The 18783-nt window shown below is 52.9% G+C and overlaps 1 long non-coding RNA gene and 1 pseudogene across 1 annotated transcript; both read left to right on the top strand.

Moving 5' to 3' along the window:
- LOC144738377 (uncharacterized) overlaps positions 1-18783 on the top strand; it is a 277849-nt pseudogene that overhangs the window by 234491 nt on the left and 24575 nt on the right.
- Positions 9704-16983, top strand: LOC144738407 (uncharacterized). Its single transcript, XR_013589247.1, has 3 exons — positions 9704-9814; positions 12552-12684; positions 14108-16983. It is a non-coding gene; the product is annotated as an uncharacterized LOC144738407 (long non-coding RNA).

Consider the following 18783-nt stretch of genomic DNA (forward strand, 5'->3'; position numbering starts at 1 on the left):
TCGCAGGATCGTGAGGGGTAGCAGGAACTCAGGGAAGGAGGCCTTCATCCAGTAGTGGATAGATAAAAGTACTGTAGATTCTATGGGAACCTCATTTGCCAGTAAAAATATTATAATTGGTTTTTTACCCTTCTATCTGGCAACAAAACTGACACCTTTTTACAAGGAGTCATGTTTGCATAGACCACAATACCTGCAGTCATAATACAAACAAAAGACATAACTCTGATAATGTGCACTATCCTTGAAGTTGATTGGTCCACATTCAACTTCACATTATCAGAGTTATGTCTTTTGTTTGTATTATGACTGCAGGTATTGCGGTCTATGCAAACATGACTCCTTGTAAAAAGGTGTCAGTTTTGTTGCCAGATAGAAGGGTAAAAAACCAATTATCAGCACTGTAGATTATTCACATGTAGACAGGCAGGTACACAGACAGGATCTCAGGGGAGATACTCTGATAGATGCACACACACTCAGGTAGGCAAGTAGATGTACACTCAGGTATATGGATATGCGACAGGTAGCCACACGCAGAGTGGAGAGCACACGTCCATCCATTCTTCACCACACGAGTCGAAGAGCCACACGTACCTCCATGGTAGCAACTTGCAGAGCAGGGTGCACAGATCTCACAGCGTCTCTCGCACAGTCCGGGTATCTGCGTGCGGGGCAGGAGACGAAGGCGATGATCACAAAGAGTCGAGGGGGCGTGAGGGCTCCCAGATCTCAACACGAGTCAAGTCACAACGCGGGCTTACATCCTCACCATGAACCCACATCGTCAACACAGACTCACATCATCACCACTCACTCACAAGACAGACTCACATCATCACCACTCACTCACAACGCGGGCTTACACCCTGACCATGAACCCACATCATCAACACAGACTCACATCATCACCACTCACTCACAACACGAAATACAAAAACAACCGACATTCGCCACTAAGTAGGGGTAATGTGCCAGGAAAGGTGCACTTTTAGTCCACGTGAAGTGTCGAAGGCTGACAAGACGTCACGGGATAGACCCAGGTTCCAAAGGTTGGCTGAGATGACTGGTAGATACACCAGCTGTATCCCCAACTGTGCCAACTTGTCTTCTTGGTTCTTTCGGTAAAGTCACGTAGAATGGAAATAATAAAATAAAACATAAAATTATTCTCACGACGTTTCGGCCACAACGCAAGCAGCCGTCCTCAGGTGAAGAACAGACGCTGTCTTCCCGACAGACCTGTTCTTCACCTGAGGACGGCTGCTTGCGTTGTGGCCGAAACGTCGTGAGAATTATTTTATTATGCTTTATTTTATTCTTTTATTATTTCCATTCTATGTGATGACTTTACCGAAAGAACCAAGAAGATGAATCCCTGCTGCAGTCACGAAAGAAGCTTTAAATCGAAATGTGTCAACTTGCTGAATTTGATCCGCTACTCGTTGTGAGCGTCACTCCTCTGTCCTCAGTTGTTGTTGGAAGGCAACTGCCTCCTACTGCCCGGTAGGATCCTTCACGAGCTTCCTCGTGAAGGATGCTATCCACACCGCTGATACCAGTCTTCTGCAAGTCCACTCAGCTCCACATCCTCCCATACAGCATCAGTCCATATTTTTGACAGCCCATGTCGTGCCCGTTTAGCCCCCTTCATGCAACCAAAAGAAACTGCTTGGGTATGCGGTCTACAAGACCCAGCCAATGCAGCCTTGCCTGCCGGAGGAGCTTACTGGTGGGAATGTCTCCAGATCTTTCAAGCATTTGTGAGCCCCTCACACAATCCAGCCTGGTTAAACCCAGGATGGATCGTACAATCAACAACACCACCATCAACACCACCATCAGCACCAATACCACCAGCAACACCACCACAAACAAGACTATCACCACCATCAACACCATAACCAAAAACATCACCAACACCACCCCCATCAACATCACCTCCATCAACACCACTAACACCACCACAACCAACACCACCACCAAGACCACCACCACCAACACGACCACCAACAACACCACCATCAACACCACGAACAATACCACCACCATCAACACCACCACCAAGACCACCACCAACACAACAACCACCAACACCACAATCAACAACACCACCATCAACACCACCATCAACACCACCAACACTAACAATAAAACCACCATCAACATCACCAACACCACGCCAAAAACCACCACCAAGAACACCACCATCACCACCAACACCACCATCACAAACACACTAACACGACCACCACAACCACCAACAACACCACCATCACAAACAACACCACCAAGACCACCACCAAGAACACCAACACCACCACCAATAACACCACCATCACAAACACACCAACACCACCACCAACACCACCACCATCACAGACAACACCAACACGACCACCACAACCACCAACAACACCACCATCACAAACAACACCACCAAGACCACCACCATCAACACCACCAACACCAACAATACCACCACCATCAACAACCACCAACACCACAATCAACAACACCACCATCAACACCACCATCAACACCACCAACACTAACAATAAAACCACCATCAACATCACCAACACCACCACCAACACCACCACCAAGAACACCAACACCACCACCACCAACAACACCACCATCACAAACACACCAACACGACCACCACAACCACCAACAACACCACCATCACAAACAACACCACCAAGACCACCACCAAGAACACCAACACCACCACCAACAACACCACCATCACAAACACACCAACACCACCATCAACACCACCAACACCACCAATACCACCACCATCAACACCACCAATACCACCACCACTAACAACAAAGATAAAGATCCCCCTTATAGCTGAAATAGACTGTTGGGGCAAGTGCTGTTAGCCAGCAGCACCTATGAAGGGCAGAACGGCACACGAGGGGGTGGGTGGCCAGCACCACGCCCGGCCGTCTTTGTGTTTACACACACACAGACTCACACACACACAGACTCACACACACACAGACTCACACACACACAGACTCACACACACACAGACACACACACACAGACACACAGACACAGACAGACTCACACACACACAGACTCACACACACACACACAGACTCACACACAACAACAACCGCCATTCGCCACTAAGTGGCGGTGACGTCACCACGACGCTTGTGCCAGGCCATGTGCACCCTGAGGCCACGTGAAGTGTCGAACGCCCGCTGGCAGGAGGTCACGGGGCAGACCCAGGTGCCACGGGTCGACTGACCGAGATGACCGAGACGAGTGGCTGATGCACCACCTGTGCCCCCTACTGTGCCAACTTGCTGTGCTTTAGCCACCCAGCGCTCCGCTCGTTGTTGTGAGCGTCGCTCCTCCGCCCTCCGTTGTTGTTGGAGGGCGACTGCCTCCAACTGCCCAGTAGCGTCCTTCACGAGCCTCCTCCACTGAGGCCGATCTTGACACCGCTGGTACCAGTCATCGGCAAGTCCACTCAGCTCCACGTCCTCCTGTACCACATCACTCCATCTCTTCTCTAGCCCGTGCCGCGCCCGTTTAGCCCCCTCGATCCGGCCGAACAAAAGCTGTTTAGGCATGCGGTGGCTGGGCATGCGGGCTACATGACCCAGCCAACGCAGCCTTGCCTGCCGGAGGAGCTCACTGATAGGACTTTGCCCAGATCTTTCAAGGACTTGTGAGCTCCTCACACAATCCAGCCTGGTTAAACCCAGGATGGATCGTAGGCAGGCCAGCCTAAATGTTTCCAACCGGCGAAGATGCTCCACTAGGGGGGTCCACGTTTCGCAAGCATAGAGAAGGGAGGGAATGACCGTGGCCGAGAAGACCTGAAGCTTCGTGCGGAGCGACATACCAGGTAGCTTCCACACAGCGTTACGCAACCGATGAAAAGATATTGCCGCTCGACTGATTCGGAGTGAGACCTCTGCTGATAAACTGGAGCCGGTCATAAGCACACTGCCCAGGTATGGGAAACTCTCCACTCTCTCCACAACTGCCCCATCACCGATTGGGAGTTGTGGGGGTGGAGTGCCAGATGGTACAAAATACCCAGGCAGGTGCTTAGTTTTGGTGGGGCTGATGGTAAGGCCCCACCTCTTAGTGGCACGCTCCAGTCTCAGCAGCAGCGTCTCCAACTCCTCTTCTGAATGAGCAGCTATTACCAAATCATCGGCATACATAACGTGGTTGACCAATAGGGAGCCATCCCTTGATCGCACCCGGGCGTCGATCAGCCTCCCATTATATCAGTACCAAATGTTAATTCCCCCTGTACAGCTATAGAAGGCTTCACGAACTACGCAGTCTAAATAGATGTTAAATAATGTGGGAGCCAGAGGACATCCCTGTCGCACCCCAAGGTGTACAAGGAAAGGCTCCGACTCCCGGCCACGTAGTTTTACCCGGGCCCGCTCACCATCATGAAGGTCCTTAATGATCGTGAGCAGAGGGTCAGGGACTCCGAAAGCACGAAGAACAACCCAGAGCCCAGTCCGACTGATGGTATCATAGGCCTTGACCAGGTCAATAAAGCAGAGATGTAGGTCTTTTTGGAATTCCCTACACCTCTGCTGTAGCAGACGGACAGAAAATATGGCATCTGTGCAGGACCGCCCTTTCCTGAAACCGCATTGGGGCTCCGCAAGCCTCTCCTCAGCGTGCCTAGCAAGGCGATGTTGAATAATCCTTGCCAGGACCTTACCCGGCACACTGAGGAGTGAGATGCCCCTGTAGTTGTTACAGTCGGTACGGTCCCCCTTCTTAAAGAGGGGGACCACCAGGGCATCCTTCCAGTCCTGCGGAACCCGTCCAGTGGTCCAGACTGTTGTTATGATGTCATATAGGGCAGTCTGTGCACAAACGCCACCCTCCCTCAGCATTTCGCTTGGGAGATCATCTCTGCCCGGTGCCTTCCCTGGTCTCAGACTCCGGATCGCCCTCAGTACTTCCTCAACAGCTGGTACCTCAGCCAGCCACTCACAGGGGGTGACCTCTTCCAATATTTGAGGCACCGCAGCCTCAGCAGGGTTATCCCCACTTTGTGCCATGATGTTTTCCTGGCTGAGAGATTTTCCCTCCCCCAGGACCTCACAGAAATGCTCAGCAAATCTGCAAACCAGTTCCTGGGGGTCGGAGATTGGATCACCGTTTTTTCCTCTAATGATGGTAATAGGTGTGGCGCTGCAGGTTACTTTTTTGATGGAGTTAAATAGTGATTTGTGATCACGGGCCACTGAGGCAGACTCCATCTCCTCAGCAACCCGCGACCACCACCCATCCTTACAGCGCCTTACGGCTCTCCGAACCTCCGAGCGAAGGCTGCGGTAAACCTCCTCATTCTCTGACGTGGGATGCTGTAGGCGATGAGAGTGGGCCTGTCGCTTTTTCTCAATTAACCTGAACACCTCCTCCGTCAGCCAGGGTTCCCGGGGAGGTCTGGACCGAGTACCCAAAGCAGCCATTGCAGCTGCATGAGTCACAGTCTTAAACCTCGCCCATTTACCCTCGACATCAGGTGGAGTGGGGGACGATGCCAACCCCAGCTGCAAGCGATGATGAAATTCTCGCTTGCAACTTTCATCAGCTAACTTAGACCAGGCCACTTTTGGTTGGAATGGGATCCTGGGTGTACACCCACCACCGGAGTGGAAGAATGGCAGGCGCATCTTACAGATGACTAGTCGATGGTCAGAGGGCAGATCAGCTCCACGGTAGGTCCTGGTGTCAAGGACATGGGCTCGCATCCGCTGGTCCGTCACTATGTAGTCCAGCAGATGTTCTTGCTTGGACCCGGCATGCATCCATGATGTTGTGTGGATGCGCCGATGCCGGAAGAGCGTGTTGGTAATTACAAGCCCATGGGCTGCACAAAAATCTAGCAGCCTCCTACCGTTATTATTGAGCTGATCTGGCCCATGCCTTCCAATCACTCCAGACCAGGTGCCAGCATCATGACCAACTCGGGCATTGAAGTCACCCAACAAGATGACTCTGTCCCGAGTGGCCACTTTAGCCAGCACCTGTGACAGGAGGTCATAGAAAGCGTCCGACTCATCGGCTTTGCCTGCATCCCTCCACGGATGTTCGTCTTCGGTGGGGGCATAAGTAACCACGACCACCACTCCTCGCCTCTGGTTGATGGGAAGGCGAGCCCAAAGTATCCTGGGGCTTACAGCTTCCCACACCTCACCGCCACGCTCCCACGCCCCCTTCATTCTTTTGTTCAGAAGAAGAGCCACACCCTGTTGTTTGGCAGTCTCCTGCCCCGAGTAGAGGACTGTCCACCCCTCATGGTGGCAGGAGCCAGAACCGGTCCACCGGACCTCCTGAATGCCACAGAGATCCAGGCGGTACCGGTCCAGCTCCCGACAGAGGAGTGGCAGCCTCTCCTCCGCAGTGAGCGTTCGAACATTCCACGTGGCCATCCGCAATGGTTTTTCGTTGTTTCTGGAGAAGCCCCGAGGGTTAAAATTCAATCTCCTGGCTCCGCCAAATGGGGTTTGGCCAGGAGACGTCATAAAAGCCTGACCCCCCGGGGCCTCCGGCACAAGCTTATTAATTACAGGTTTATGTTTAATTCGTAGTTTAGTGGTGGTTAATTGAAGGTGGAGGGGTTACCAGCCCCTCGCACCCGTCCAGAGCCCCCGTTTAGCCACTGTGGTGGTCACAGACGCCATGAGGGGAGAGGCCAATGGGCATTGGCCCTCCCCCCACAGCACTGCCCACGACAGTGTTGCCCGTCCGGCACCGCGAGGAGGTAGGAGGTTGTTTTGCCACACACACACAGACTCACACACACACAGACTCACACCATTTCTCACCTTCGCCAGATGCTCCCCCCGACTCTCTAACGGACAAACTGCCTGAGGGAGACACGAGGGGGCGGTACCAAGTGACCACGCCCACTATGACGTCGCAGACCTGAGCCCCTCCCCCCCACCGGAGCTCCTCCCCCCCACCGGAGCCCCTCCCCCCCACCGGAGTCCCTCCCCCCACCGGAGCTCCTCCCCCCCACCCGAGCTCCTCCCCCCCATGCCCAACCCCTCGCCCCGCCCCTTCACCCCCCTCGCCCCGCCCCTCCCCCCGCTGCTACTTCCGCTGAGGCCGGGGCGAGTGGAGGCGGCGCTGTGCATTGTGGGTGGCGAGCGGACGATTTGGATTCCCGCTCGCGGCCACCGTCGGTGGCTCGCGAGCTTCTGAAGCGGCGGCTCGCTGGCTGGGCCTCCTCTACGTCGACTCAGCCCGAACAAGGCGAGCACCTTGCACGCTGTGGACGCAGCAGCAGCAGCGGTGGTGGGGGGGGGGGGCAGAGGAGGCGCCTGTTGAGTTCACGGCGCTGCTGCTGATGATGATGAGGAGAGGCACTGACAGATTGTGGCTGATGGGATGAGTTACATTTAGTTGTTTGTATCTCTGGAGGGGCGGATTTGTTGTCGTGGCAGAAATGGCCTCGACTAGAGGCCGCGATGTGGAGTATTTGGTCTACTCTCCCACGCTGGGCGTGCCCACACTTTACCCCGATACACACGCGGGGCGTGAGCTCAGTGGGCTTGCAATGCAGAGGTGCAGGTTCGAGTCCATTTCACACTCAGTCACTCGGCCACTCACCCACTCAGCCACTCACCCACTCCGCCACTCACTCACCCACTCAGCCACTCACTCACCCACTCAGTCAATCACCCACCCACTCAGCCACTCACCCACTCACTCACCCACCCACTCAGCCACTCACTCACCCACTCAGCCACTCACTCACCCACAGAGGGATAAAGACCCTTTATGCAGTGGTTGTGTAGTATCTGCGTCAATGTTTTTGTTGTTTGGTTATGGTGGTGGTTATGGTGGTGGTTATGGTGGTGGTGGTTATGGTGGTGGTTATGGTGGTTGTGGTGATGGTGGTTGTGGTGATGGTGGTTGTGGTGATGGTGGTTGTGGTTATGGTGGTTGTGGTTATGGTGGTGGTTGTGGTTATGGTGGTGGTTATGATCATGGCTTTAGTTTTGGTTGTATAGGTGGTTGTAGTGGTGGTGGAGGTTACAGTTGTGGTGTAGTTGGTTGGTTGTTATGGTAGTTGTGGCTCTGGTTGTGGTGGTTTAGGTTGTGATTATTCTTGTGGTTGTGTAGGTTGTGGTTATATGTGCGGTTGTGGTGTTTGTGGTTATATTTGTTATAATTGTGTAGGTTGTGGTTGTAGTGGTCATAGTTGTGGTGTAGGTGGTTATGATGGTTGTTATGGTAGTTGTATTATTTTGAACTTCAATCGCACCCTACCCAGCCGACCGTGCTAATTGGAGGTATGATTATCGCTGTGGTTATTTTATGGTTGTTTTGGTTTTAGTTGTGGTGGTGATTGTGGTTGGTGCAGGTGCTGGGATGAAGGATGCGTTCCGTGTCCTCTGCCCATGCGGCTCCAACAACGATTGCTCCAGCCAGCACTGCCGCCCCTATGGTCACATGACCTTGCCTCCCAGCATACCTTGCAGTCGTCATTGATTCTGGCCCATCTTTACCTCCTGCATCTCTATAGGAGCTCTCGCTTCCTCCACACACTCTCCTCCTACCTCTGCTCTCTCTCCCCGTGTCTCCATCCCCCCTCTTCTTTCTGGAAGGTTCAGGGGTCAGGAGTTGACTGGCTGCACTCTGACCTTTGACCTTGGCTGTCACCCGAGTGGGATTATCTAACAGCAGTCAACCCATAGTATCAGGATCTGTCCCGTGACCTCCTCCTATACCTAGCCTGGAACAGCAGTTAACCTGTGGCACCTACATCTATCCCGTGACCTCCTGCTGCACCTAGCCTGGCACAGCAGTAAACCCATGGCACCTGGGTCTGTCCCATGACCTCCTCATCCTGCAACTAGCATGGCACATCAGCAAACCCATGGCACCTGGGTCTGTCCCGTGTCCTACTGCTCCTGCACCTAGTCTGGCACAGCAGTCAACCCATGGCACCTGGGTCTGTCCCATGAGCTCCTCCTGCACCTAGTATGGCACAGCAGTCAACCCATGGCACCTGGTTTGTTGTGATGACATTACCGCCACGTAGTGGCGAATGACGGCCATTGTCGTTGTGAGTTTGTGGGCTTGTGTGTGAGTAATGGTGATTGAGTGTGTGACTATCATGTCGTGTCTGTGTGAGTTGGATGGTAGGGGTGTGTTTATGAGGGAGGGTGTGTGTGTGGGTGTGTGAGTATCATGGTGAGTATGTGAGTGATGGTATGTGACAGTGTGAGTTTGATGGTGATTGTATCATGGTGAGTGCAAGCAATACTGTGAGCTTGACTTATTTTCCCCCCCCCTCCCTTTGCCCACTCTTCCTCCCTCTCCCTGTCTCCCCCCACTCTCCCTCCCTCACCTTCCCTGCCTCTCTATCTCTCTCCTTTCTCCCGTAACTACCTCGCCTGTTATATAGGAGGTCGTGGGTTTGATCCCTACCCTCACACCTGCTATATATTTCGAGTTTGCGTGTCTCCCTCTCTCCCCGTGGTCACGTTCAGAGTGTTTGGTTTCTATCAATGTCGACGCGATGATAGGCCACTTTGTTGACCTATCATTTGTGGCATTTTCTATTCTGAAGAAGAGCCGTGTAGCTCGGTGGGCATTACCTGGAAAAATTGAAATAGTTTAGTTTCCTCTTTTCCTCCTCCCTTCCTTCCTCTCCACACCCCTCCCCCCCAGCACAACAACAAGAAGCAGGAGGAGGATGGTTTGTCTCCCAAGCCGAGCGCTTCCAGGTCCACCTTCATGATCCTCCCTCTGCCCCGGGGGGAAGATCCCCTCGCACAGGGTTACGGTACCCCACCCACATACACACGGGGTTACAGTGCCCCCGCCACACATACGCACAGGGGTACGGTACCCCCCACTCACATGCCAGGCTATGTGCACCACACAGAGACCCAAAGACTCGCACATAGATCCATAGACTCGCATAGACCCATTGACTCACACAGAAACCAATTAACTCAAACAAAGACCCGTCGAAACACGGACAATATACTTACACAAAGACCCATAGACTCATACAGACTCATCCACTCGTGCACCCACCCACTCAACGACTCACAGGCTTACTCGCTCACCCAATCCCTCACCTACTCACTCAGCCGCTCACTCAGAAACTCACTCAAGAACTCGCTCACCCATTTACCCACCCACTTGCTCACCCACTCGTGCATCCACTAACAGAATCGCTCATAAACTCACCCACTCACACGCTCAGAAACTGACTCACAAAATAATTCACCCACTCAATCGTACACTCACTCGCCCACTTACCCATGCGCGCACAGATTCACCCACTTACTTACTCGCTCACAGACTCCCTCTCTGATAGACTCGCTCATAGACTCACTCGCTCACAGACTCAATCACTCACAGACTCACTTAGAAGCTCTCACCCACTAACTTATTCATAAACTCACTCAACTACCGACCCACTTACTTAAAAACTACCTCACTTATCCGCACCCACTCGCTGACATACTTATTCATCCACTCGCTCAGCCACTCACTGACCAACTCACTCACAGACTCAGTCGCTCACTCATACACTCACTCCGAAACTCATTCATCCACCCACCACTCAATAATTTCATCCATTCACTCATCCACTCACTCAACCACTCACTCATTCAACAACCCACTCACTCACCCACTCACTTGGAGACTCTCTCACCCACTCACTCACCTACTCGCCCAGTCTATTAGCCACTCATTCAGAAACTCACTCACCTACTCACTCACCCACACAATCAATCAATCACTCATATACTAAAACACGCACCCACCCACACACTCACTCACCCACTCACTCACCCACTTTTCCACTCACTTAAGAACCCACTCCCTCAACCACCAACTCAGAATATCACTCCTCCACTCACTCACCCATTTACTCACCCACTCGCTCACCCACTCATTCAACAACTTTCTCACTCGTGGGCTCACTTGCTTATCCACTCACTCATCCATTCACTCACCCACTCGCTCATCCACTCACTCACAGACTGACTCAGAAACTCACTCACCCAAGCATTCACCCACTGACTCACCCACCCATTCACTCACCCATTCACTCACCCATTCACTCAACCATTCACTCACAGACTCACTCAGACTCACTCAGACTCAATCGCTCCCAGACTCACTCACAGACGCACAAAGAAGCTCACTCACCCACTAACCTATTCAGAAACTCAGTCAACCACCAAACCACCGACTCAAAAACTCCTTTACTCATCCGTACTCACTAACCTATCTACTCATTTACTCAATCAGCCACGTTTACTCACTAACTCACTCACTCATGCACTCAGAAAATCACTCATCCACTCACTTAGAAACTCCTACAACCACTGACCCACTCGCTCAAAAACTCCCTCATCTACTCTCTCGCTCACTTTCTTATTTACTCACCCACTCCCTCACCAATTCACTCGTTTCCCCAATCATTACTTCAGTCACTCACTCATTGAGCAACTCGGTCAATCATTATCAATCACTCACCCATTCACTCAGACTCACTCGCTCACTCATCCTCCACTCACTCACTCACCCACTAACCCACTCAGAAACTCACTCAGCTACTCACTCACCACTCATTCACCCACTCATCCACTCATTGAATAAATCACCTACTCCCCCACTTTCTCAGCCACTCAATCAGAAACTCACTCACCCACTTACACTCGGGAGTGGGTGGTTTTAGAGTTCAGTGTTAATCATTGGGACTCCCATAGGGTTCAGTGTGCCTCACTTGGGCTCCCATCGGGTTCATTGTTAATCACTGGGTCTCCCATCGGGTTCAGTGTTAATCACTGGGCCACCCATAGGGTTCGGTGTAATCACTGGGGCACCCATAGGGTTGAGTGTTAATCACTGGGGCTCCCTTAGGGTTAATGTTAATCACTGGGACTCCCATAGGGTTTAGTGTTACTCACTGAGTCTCCCATAGAGTTCAGTGTTAATCACTGGGTCTCCCATAGGTTTCAGTGTTAATCATTGGGTCTCCCATAGGGTTCAGTGTTAATCACAGACCCATAGATTCCTAAAACCCTAACCCTATAAACACCTAAGCCTCTATACCCCCAACCCTCTAAACCCCTTCACCCTTAACACCCTAACCTTTTAATCCCCTTAACCCTTAAACCCCTCACCCTCTAAACCCCTCACCCTCTAATCCCCTCACCCACTAAACCCCTATGCCTCTAAATCCAACCCCCTAACCCTTTGAACCCCTAACTTTCTCCAATCCCATAAAAAAGGTTTTTTTTGCGGTAAGATCGTGTAAATATAAATGTGTCTTAAAACCCGTCACCACACCGACACAGCCAATTAATAAAGTTTGTCACGTGAACAAAAAGTGCCAATTAGTTTCTACTTTAGCACATCGCTGTGTTGGAGACTAACCCAAATACACCTTTATTATGAATAACCTCTCAACCCCATAACTCCCCCTGCGCCACCCCCCATGTCCCCCTTCAACCCCATCACCCCCCTTGCCTGCCCCCGCTGCTACTTCCGCTGAGGCCGGGGCAAGTGGAGGCGGCGCTGTGCATTGGGTGGCGAGAGGCTGATTTGGATTCCCTCTCACGGCCACCGTCGGTGGCTCGTGGCGGCTCGCTGGCTGGGCCTCCTCTACGTCGACTCAGCCAGAAGAAGGTGAGAACCAAGCGCGGTGTGGACACATCAGCAGTGGCGGTGGTGGGGGTGGAGACAAAGGAGGCACCTGGCCCACAGGTGCCTCCCTTGTCTCCCTCTCTCTCCCCGTGTCTCCCTCCTCTCTCTCCCCGTGTCTCCCTCCTCTCTCTCCCGTGTCTCCATCCTCTCTCTCCCGTGTCTCACTCCTCTCTCCCCGTGTCTCCATCCTCTCTCTCCCGTGTCTCACTCCTCTCTCTCCACGTGTCTCACTCCTCTCTCCCCGTGTCTCCATCCTCTCTCCCCGTGTCTCCATCCTCTCTCTCCCCGTGTCTCCATCCTCTCTCCCCGTGTCTAAAATCCTCTCTCTCCCGTGTCTCACTCCTCTCTCTCCCGTGTCTCACTCCTCTCTCTCCCGTGTCTCACTCCTCTCTCCCCGTGTCTCCATCCTCTCTCCCCGTGTCTCCATCCTCTCTCTCCCCGTGTCTCCATCCTCTCTCTCCCCGTGTCTCTCTCCCCGTGTCTCACTCCTCTCTCTCCCCTTGTCTCCCTCCTCTCTTTCCCCGTGTCTCCCTCCTCTCTCTCCCCGTGTCTCCCTCCTCTCCCTCCCCGTGTCTCACTCCTCTCTCTCCCCGTGTCTCCCTCCTCTCCCTCCCCGTGTCTCCCTCCCTCCTCTCCCCGTGTCTCCCTCCTCTCTCTCCCCGTGTGTCTCCCTCCTCTCTCTCCCCGTGTCTCCCTCCCTCCTCTCCCCGTGTCTCCCTCCTCTCTCTCTCCCGTGTCTCCCTCCTCTCTCTCCCCGTGTCTCCCTCCTCTCTCTCCCCGTGTCTCCCTCCTCTCTCTCTCCCGTGTCTCCCTCCTCTCTCTCCCCGTGTCTCCCTCCTCTCTCTCCCCGTGTCTCCCTCCCTCCTCTCCCCGTGTCTCCCTCCTCTCTCTCTCCGTGTCTCCCTCCTCTCTCTCCCCGTGTCTCCCTCCTCTCTCCCCCCGTGTCTCCCTCCTCTCTCCCCCCGTGTCTCCCTCCTCTCTCTCCCCGTGTCTCCCTCCTCTCTCCCCCCGTGTCTCCCTCCTCTCTCTCTCCGTGTCTCCCTCCTCTCTCTCCCCGTGTCTCCCTCCTCTCTCTCTCCGTGTCTCCATCCTCTCTCCCCCCGTGTCTCCCTCCTCTCTCCCCCCGTGTCTCCCTCCTCTCTCTCCCCGTGTCTCCCTCCTCTCTCTCCCCGTGTCTCCCTCCTCTCTCTCTCCGTGTCTCCCTCCTCTCTCTCTCCGTGTCTCCCTCCTCTCTCTCCCCGTGTCTCCCTCCTCTCTCCCCCCGTGTCTCCCTCCTCTCTCTCCCCGTGTCTCCCTCCTCTCTCTCTCCGTGTCTCCCTCCTCTCTCTCCCCGTGTCTCCCTCCTCTCTCTCCCGTGTCTCCATCCTCTCTCTCTCCCCATGTCTCCATGTCCCCTTCTCTCTAGGTGGGGCAGGTTCAGGAGTTTACTGGCTGCACTCCGACCTTTGGCCTTGGCTGTCGCCCAAGTGGGATTGTCGCACAGCAGTCAAGCCATAGCATCAGTATCTGTTCCATGACCTCCTCCTGCACCTAGCCTGGCACAGCAGTCAACCCATGACACCTGGCTCTGTCCCGTGACCTCCTCCTGCACCTAGCCTGGCACAGCAGTCAACCCATGACACCTGGCTCTGTCCCGTGACCTCCTCCTGCACCTAGCCTGGCACAGCAGTCAACCCATGGCACCTGGGTTGTTGTGATGATATCACCGTCATGTAGTGGCGAATTACGGCTGTTGTCGTTGTGAGTTTGTAGGCTTGTGTGTGAGTAATGGTGCGTGTGTGACTTTCATGACGTGTGTGAGAGTAGGATGGTAGGGGTGTGTGGGTATCATGGTGAGTGTGTGGGTGTGTGAGTATCATGGTGAGTGTGTGGGTGTGTGAGTATCATGGTGAGTGAGTGTGTGTGTGAGTATCATGGTGAGTGTGTGGGTGTGTGAGTATCATGGTGAGTGTGTGGGTGGGTGTGTTAGATGGCTGGCAATGTTGATGGGTGATGATGATGCATGCCTTGTGCTCGAGAATGGCACACTGAAACTAATATCACGTAGCTACTTCTGAGTACCCTTCAAGTGCTGTCTGGTCCACATTGTAAAGGGCAGGACTTTCCCCCCTCTTCTTTATTTAAGAGCAACGTTGGTCACAACAATATTGTTACTTCTTACAGCTGGAATTTATCCTAAGTACATGGAGAACCACATTGCAGCCATGTGATGGTTTATGTTGTGCAGTGAATGATGACCGGGCTGAGACCATTGACTCGCTAGACTTGAGAATCTGCTTTGATCACAGGTGACTGCCTGGATTCAATTCCAGGTACTCCATGGTGCCAATTCAGTGCTATGACCGCAAGGTCCATGGGCCACCTCTAAACACCCCCCACGTTAAAGACATAAGCAGCAACCTGTTTAGTGAGCAGCAGCAGCATTCTTTGAATATTTTCCAAAGCAATTGGGATTGTGGAGCAGTGGCACAGTTCTGCATTTGCTTTCTCTTTAATCCACCAAATGCAACTTGCTGCTCGATTGTGGCGCACCCATTTTTACACTTGTTTCAACTGCTGTGGCAGATGGTGGAGCAGAGGGGCAGTGGAGCAGATTGGCAGTGGAGCAAGACAGTGAAGCAGAGCGCAGTGGAGACGTGGGGCAATAGAGCAGAGGAGCAATGGAGCAATGAGGCAGTGCAGCAAAGGAGCAGTGGGGCATTGGAGCAGTGGATCAGTGGGGCAGATGATGGGTGGATTTGTCGTGAAGAAGGCGAATCACCTCAATATGTGCTCTGAAGAAGAACCATTTCCCAAAACGTCTCTATCTATATCCTTGTCCCGCCACACACAGCCGGGACACCGCACACACGAGCCAAGGCACATTTAACCAACCCAGGCAGCACTCGCAAGCAATGCAACGTTACGTTGTGTCCTCATGGGTTGATTTCACAAAGTTTATAGTAACAACAGCAACAAAAATATTGATCCTAATTCTTAACCTTAAGTCTTGGCACGTGCAGGTTTTGTTCATTGTCTGCACCAGACCCCTGCAGCTGCCCCTTCCATGTCCTGGACACCATTGCAAGGTCATCGCATGAGGACCGCCTGGATGAAAACCAGCATGGAAGGGGCCCAGTGTGGGGCCGGCTATGCTAATGGAATAGCCCCATGTGTGTGTGATGTGAGTTCTCCTGGCAGCAGTCATTCTCCGCTGCAGTGCTGGCATCTGCTGCTCAGTTTCATTCCCCAGCTGTGGTCCCAGTGGCATCTTGGGTCGTGTGGTGATAGCAGTCACGGTTGGCACTGATCCACGACCACCACCCCTACTGGGCGGTGGACCTGCCTCCACAAAGTAGCATGTGGCGGAGGAGTGAGGTGAACGCTCTCGCCATGCGAGCGAGGCCCCCTTGCTTCCTCTTCTTTTCGTGCATCTCCACCTGCACCTCCTCCATCTTCTCCTCTGTCTCATCCTCTTCCATCCCCTCTTCTTCATCCTCCACCGCCATCTTCTCCTCTACCTCTTCTTCCTGTGCCATCTCTGTCTTCTCCATCTTCTCCACTAGCACCATCTCTTCCTCCTTCATCTTCTCCTCCTCACCCTCCTGCACCACCATCTCCTCCACCCTCTTCTCTTCCTCCTCCTCCACCACCATTGTTTCTGCTTTGTCCGTAGTCTCCATCTCCTCCACCACGACCATCTGTTCATCTTTTGTTGTCTCCTTGTCCTCCATCTCCGCATTGTCTTTATCCTCTCCCTCCGTGCTCTCCTCCATTGTCACCATCACAATCTCGTCCTCCTTTGCCTTCTCTTCCTCCGATTTCTCCTCCTCCGTCTCTACTTCATCCTCCATCATCTCCTTCACCTCTTCCTTCGTCTCCTTCTCCACAACCTCTGACTTCACTTCAAAGGCCTGGAGGAGTGAGGAGGAGGGCTGCTTTAGCTCAGATCTGTTAAGAGACAAACACGACACCGTTCCACTTTCCTGCTACGGCAGACATCGCCATCTACTCAACGTCCGGGGGTGGAATGTGTGGCGGATTCATTCGAGCTTAATATGAACAGCAATAACGACATGGCCAGTGAGTGTGCTTCATATTGGCACTGTCATTCTCATGGGGCAAGGCTATCCTTGAGATAGGTTCAGCTGTGTCTCACACAGACTGTTGTGGTTTCACAGTAGTGGGTGGCGTTGCTGTGTCAATTTAGCCGAATCATTTTTAGTGACATTTTTATGTGTATTCTAATTGATCCCTTGGACATAATGGTCTACACATTAAAAATGACATCGGTGGAGATCATGAATGTCCACTGTGATGGAATGGGTGTGTATCTTTGTGGTCAATGCAGCGGCAGTAATAACCAGGGCAGGAAGCAAGATCTGAACTGTAAGTGGTGAGCGATGAGTGTGCGACCCTTTGGCTGCTTCAACCGATCCACGATTTCTATCAAATATCCGACAGTGATTTGAGGTCGACAGAGCCGCCTCCCTTGACGTCGAAGGCATCTCAGAGTGCATTGAGCGCGATGAGCCACTCACATCTCACATCTCGCATCTCAACGCATTTGAAATTGGACACCCCTCCCAGTGGTCGCTGTCTCTGTGCATTACAAGGCAACTTGTCAGCTGGCCTGGAAACAGGCATGAGAGTGCGAAATTATCACGGTGGATGGAGGGTTAAATGGTGAAACATGGCCGCATCGTTATCTGGTCTCACTCAGAAACCAATTATGGAAAGTAAATCTGTCCACAGTATAGCGGAATTTACACGTGGGGTTTGCAGTGTCTGTATATTTTGTGAGTGCAGCAGGGCTGGAGCACCTGTGCCTCAGCAGCAGAAGGGACCTGGGTTTGATTTCCACGTTGGGCCACGTTATCTGTGTAGAATGTGCTTCCCCCTGTTCTGGGAGGATTCTGCAGCTTTCTCCCTGTAACTGAACCCACACAATGCAAATCGCTCAATTTGGATCACAAACAGCAGCAACTTTGTGACCAACTGCGAGCAAACTTGACAGGACCATCCTGAAAAAAAGTATTGAGACTTAGTGAGGCTCATCCTGCGTAAACAAGCATGATAATAAATAAATGAAAATAAACACATGCAGAGTGGTTTACCGTTGCTCAGCGGCTCCAGAGTTTACTTTCTCTTCTTGGAAGCCCTCTTCTCCAAAGCTCGGAGCAATCGGGCCCTGCACAGGAGTGGTGGCGCTGGCAGTGTTGGCGGAGGTGGTGTTGGTGCTGCTGGTGGTAGCGGTCTGGAGCCAGTGTTGCTCGATCTTGGCGAGGCGCTTTTCCTCCATGAGGCACTTTTGCTCCACTAGACGCTTCTCCTCCATCAAGTGCTTCTCCTGAAGTTTCACCTCAATGAGGCGCTTCTCCTGCATGAGACGTTTCTCCTCGACAAGCTTCACCTTGCAAAGGCGACTCTCAAGATGCTTCTTCTTCTCGAGATGCTTCAGCTCTACGAGACGCTTCACCTCAAAGAGGCGATTGTGTTCCTCCACCCGCCTCTCCTCTGAGACACTTCTCCTCTGAGGTACTTCTCTTCCTCCACCCGCTTCTCCTCTATGAGGTGTTTCTCCTCCATGAGGCGCTTGTCTTCCTTGACCCGCTTAGCTTCTATGAGGCGCTTCTCCTCATCGACACACTTCACAATGGCGAGACGCTTCTCCACCTCCAGATGCTTCTCCTCGAGACGCTTCACGTCGCGAAGGTGCTTTTCCTCCATGAAGCGCGTTTCCTCAAGGAGGCGCTTTTCCATGACGCGTTTCACGTCATTGAGGATCTTGTTTCTAAGGCACTTCTGCTCCGCGAGGTGCTTCAGCTTGGCGAGGCGCTTCACTTCAATGGGGCGCTTCTCTTCCATGATGCGCTCCTCCGCAAAGCGCTTCTCCTTGAGGTGCTTCTCCTCCTGGAGACGCTTCACTTCTGCGAGGTACTTCACTCTGGAGAGACGCTTCTCCATATGCTTCTCCTCGAGACACTTCACCTCACGGAGCCGCTTCTCCTCCATGAAGCGCTTCTCCATGGAGCGCTTCTCCTCCATGGAGCGCTTCTCCTCAATGACGCGCTTCTCCATGAGGCGGTTCTTGAGGAGATT

The sequence above is a fragment of the Lampetra planeri genome, chromosome 82 (genome assembly GCF_965212315.1).
Source record: "Lampetra planeri chromosome 82, kcLamPlan1.2.h2, whole genome shotgun sequence".
Taxonomy (NCBI): Eukaryota; Metazoa; Chordata; class Hyperoartia; order Petromyzontiformes; family Petromyzontidae; genus Lampetra; species Lampetra planeri.